The sequence below is a fragment of the Monopterus albus genome, unplaced genomic scaffold, assembly GCF_001952655.1.
Source record: "Monopterus albus unplaced genomic scaffold, M_albus_1.0 scaffold21.1, whole genome shotgun sequence".
In the NCBI taxonomy this organism is placed as follows: Eukaryota; Metazoa; Chordata; class Actinopteri; order Synbranchiformes; family Synbranchidae; genus Monopterus; species Monopterus albus.
Window position 1 is genome coordinate 3,879,628 of NW_018127901.1, and position 5,042 is coordinate 3,884,669.

Below are 5,042 nucleotides of genomic sequence, written 5' to 3' on the forward strand. Positions count from 1 at the left end.
GCAGGAATGATGAATACGCTTGCTTGACAAACTTGGCTCTTACCTAACAGGCCTAACTTACCTAACCTTTGCCAGAACTTTAATTAATTAATTAATTTATTTATTTATTTACAGTGGTGTGTGCCATCAGGAAAGAAAAAGGTTATTCTGCATGCACCCACTGATCACACAGGCTTCTGGACCAAGCTGCTTCTAAAGGGGTTTTTCCATTATAGGAACCTACTGAAACGTGTCGCGCTGAGTGATGCTCATCACGGGTTCTGGTTTGTTTCCACTACACTCAACCCACTTTGGAGGTCAGGTCCAGGAGCTAAAACTCAACACCTCTTCAGGAGGTGGTACTGAACTCAAGTGCCAGGACTACGCGGGGGGAGGGGGTGTGTGCGCGCAGAGCAGTTGCTGGTGATTAGTTAAATGTTTGCACCTTCACACCTCAAGCATTACCATTACAAGCAGCGTGTGTAAACACACAGCTTGCTGCATGTGTGAGAGGGGCACGCACCTCCCTCCTCTAAACAGAGACGGACACAGAGAAAATACAGTGGAAAAACAAAGCAGGCTGGTCCACGTCAACCCCAGAGACTATGCTTAGTGATGGTTAAAGCAAGTATGGGGTTTACCACTCGATAGGTTCCGATAGTGGAAGCGCAGCATAATTAGCAAGCACAAAGACACCCGCTATCCAAACAAGTCCAGTTCCAGGGAGGTTTGGCATGTATGAATTTCCATGAATAACACTGCAAACATGGCAGAGCTCAGAACCCAGGCTGGAAAATACTGGGTACAGGGAGATAAAGGCTTGAGGTCACAGTGCTATCAATGATCCTGGTGTGTTTGTCTATTAGGTGTGTGGGATAGCAGGGGGTGTGGTGTGCAGGATGCTTTGCTCTGCATATTCCCTCAGGCCAAAAGGTGTCATAGGGTGGTCCTACAGCTACCACCCATTAAAACAAAACACTTGTGTTGTCCTGGAGAGAAACAGTCTTCATGTACTTGATGTAAGAATACATGAATAATTTAACTGCATGGGTGCAGGCGAGCTGTCACATGGTTGCCATCACAGATTGACATGTTAACATTTGCCACCACAAAGAGAAGAGTCTGTGAGGACAAAAATATACCTCAAAGTAATTCAAGTCGAGGCGGATGTATGGATGAAGCAATTTAAACAAATGTATATGATTATTACTACATGTTCTACAGTCCATAAGATGCAAATAGAGAAGAGAAAAGCAAGCGAATAGGAGAATGCTGAGAACCAGTAACATACAGGGCGCTGCTTTATCAACTGCTCAGTGATGGAAGAAAAAGCAGCAATACAACAGTTTAACTCATGCATTCAAAATGTTACTGAAGTAAAAGTACCAAAGCATTAGTGTCGAAACATACTTTAACTATGAAAAGTAAAAACACTCATTATGCATAATCTACTCCTGAAAAGGAACCTAAGTTATAAAATAAATGTAGCGGAGTTAAAAAGTAAAATGTTTGCCTTTAAAATGTAGTGGAGTCAAAGTATGAAGTAGCACAAGATGAAAATACACAAGTAAAAGTACAGACACGTCTAAACCATACTTAAGAACAACACTTGGGTAAAGGTACTTCGCTACTTTCCACCACTGCAACTGGTCATTTGCATCTTTTGCTATGTTTCGTTTTACCTTGTGGAAGACTTTCTGAAGACTGCATCTGCTTACAAATCTAAGGTGATTAGTGTTTCTCTTGGAGCAGGGAACACACATTCAGAGTTCACATTCAGACATAAAATGTGTGAAAAGCAGTTTAAACTCTTTAAATTTGATTTCTCAAAAGCATTCAGGTAAGCACAAGGACCAGAACCAAAAACAATGAGATTTAAATCTATCATACTGTTGTACCAGGTACTTTTTACCATACTAACTCTGAGAGACAAGGCAGTCCAAGTAACTACAAAACAGTGCTGATTTATTCAAAGGATCACATGTAAAATTAACATTACACGCTCAGGTATCTTGCACCTCCAACATGCACGCAGGCAGATGTAAGATGAAAAACCCTGAACCCACCAGGCCTATACATTATATCCCCTCGGTTGGGCTAGCCCCATACTACACAGAAACGTCAACCGAGACGTCTCTGTTACCAGCTTTGCAGCTGGTCATAGCAGTAGTCAAAACATGAAGCAAATCAATGTGTGTGTGTGTGTGTCTGTTGAGTAAGTGGTGTGTAGCTAAAAACATTCTCACGACCTCTAGTAACATGTCGTGACTTAAACATAAGAACATATTATGGCTAAGGCTACAGCTATACACATCATAATAATAATATTAAACACCCTGTCTGCTGACAGTCATCAACTCTTCTCTCTAGTTATCCTTGACCAGATGTACCCTGTAGAAACTCATAAGCATGACTAAGCATTTAACAGTCTAACTAGACATCCTATCTCCACTAAACATTTCTAATACATAAAGTATCTATCTAATTTCTATCTGACTAAAAATACCCTAACAATTCCCATAAAAAAAACTATTCTCTTCTAATACGTCTCTCTGAGGTAGCTCTGTGCTACCCTGCTGAAACTCCACGAGACAAGTATTAAACTACAAAAAGGAGAATAAAAACTTATTATCCTTTGAAGGAACTAACACATTGTCATGCCCTTGAGAGACAGAAATGATTACTGCATGTGGCCCCGGCATCATCGGCAGATGTTTGCTGACAATAGCAAGAACAAAGACCTTGCAGACAGCCAGAGTGGTCTTTGACGCTTCTTTTCCATTCCACAAAGGTAGGGCTTTGTTTACAATGCACGGATATGCAGCACATGAGGATGTGTACAGTAGTTATGGGCAGCAATTATGGCCGTTAGCTTGTGTGTGATTACATCTTGATGTTTTGTCAAAGTGCAGAAAAGTGTAGGAGTGTATCATGTTGCTCCATTTAGTGGAATCATACAAGGAGCCGGACTTTCCACACAACAAAGAGGAGCCTTTCCACAGACAAAAAGAGTAAGGGCCCACAGAGGCTGACACTGAGGCACTACACTGAAATATGGATTAGATGCATTAGATGTGGTACATTTGTGAACTGCAGTTGTGGCACTGCGGTTCACAGCGTGGGGCGTGACCCAGAACATATAAATATTGACACAAGTCACAAACAGTGAAATGATCCCACTGACAGGGTGGCCTGCTCAGAGAAACTGCACTCGGCCTCCAGAGTTTTAAAGATACTGAACTTCTTGACTTAAACACCATTAATGTTAAGAATGAGTGTTGAAAATTTAAAGTTATTCTGTTGAAAAAATTACCACTTCTAAATTTTTAAGTTAAATGTCAGGCAGCCTGCCTCACTAGGTTTTCTCTCTCTTAATCGACTGTGTGATTCAACCTTTATCCTGACCACATGGGACCGGCTCAGAAAATATTCATTGTATTACAAAGTGATATAAAACATTCATAAACAATCTCTGGCTGAACCCAGTGTCTTTGCCAGGGAAGGCTGCTGAGCAGTGGCTCATAATGCATACTGATGGACTGGGGTTCTTTCATCTTTAAACACTTCTAGCAAATCTGACTGAGCATACTAATACACTTGATTAACATATTTGGTTAAAGGGGACACATAAAACATAGCAGGGCAGAGCTAGACACAAGTGCTCTTCAAGTCTAGGAGACTTAGTTTGTTAAAATGCTATTTGGTATATAGAGGCACGTATTACGTTCCACTTCATAAACTGAGCGCCTTCAGTGTTTGTCACCTTATAACTTCTTGTACTGTCACTTATCAATATAACCCCTTGGCCACATTCTTACAAGGTCTAATCGTTTAAAGAGATGTGCAATAGTGTGACTTGACTTAGTGCACGTGAACAGAATTCACAGTGTACAGAGCAAAGGAAAAAGTTGGTAAGATAGGTCAATCAAGCAAGACCAGCTGACAGTGGTGTGCAGGAATCAACACTGTGTAGTGAGACGCTGTGAAACAGAAGCACTGCATTTCACTCCTCATACAGTGCACTCAGCAGCCTGAGGCTGGGGGTGATTTAGTGGCACATCACAAACTACAGCTGCAAGGAAAGTGTAGTCAGTCACCAACAGAGACGTGGTCGAGCATAAAATAAAAAAGGCATACAGATAGCCTTTCAGACCAGTAGTCCCTACGTAGGCTATATTTTGACTTCAAGTGCTTCACTGCCTGAGTATACAGTAGCACCAGCCAGTGCTCCACCTACTCTGGTTCAGTCTTGCATGAAAATTGGTCAGTTCATTGTAAATGCAAATGGTTCATTCATGTTAGCTGGCAGGTGTGTGTTCAGAAAACAACAATTTAAGCATAGATCTGGTTTAACCATTGCTCTTGTTTCCACAGTGACACGATTTGCTGCGGTTGCTACTTTCGAAAAGTGCGTTCAAGTGAAATAGACAGCTAAAGAGTTTTTGGTCAATAGACACACACACACACACACACACACACACACACACACACACACGTCCACTGGTAGTAGCACAGCCCCGATTCTTAAACACATTTCAACATGTCAAGCCAGGGATCAAACCCCCAACCAGGGCAATCGGTACCAGCTGAGCCACAACTGTTCCTGTTTATTCACCCCAAACAGCCATTATAAAGACGTTAGCTATAGGTAGTAACATACACAGCTACTGTTTGTGACAACTTTGAATAATTTCATAATTCATCAGAAAATTATGTTCTTTTGCTTGTGCATTTTTTTTACTATTTACTTATGAACTGAGTCATAAAGGCTAATGATATCAGTTAAAAGTTTCACCTAGAATTCCAAGTTTTGTTTTCACTTCAGTTCACAAATCAACTTCTAGTCATTTCATGCAAATTATATAAATTCATCTTCAGTCACACCCTAACAGTTAAATCATCACTATAGAAGATTTGAGCACCACTCTGTTAAACAGACTGCAGCACCTCTTCGAGCACTAAAAATGCCTAGTACAAACCCTCTGCTTCTTTCTGAAGACACCGCTAACTCAGGCTGAGACTGACACTACAGCAGCCACAGGGCCTTAACTCCAGCAGTTGAC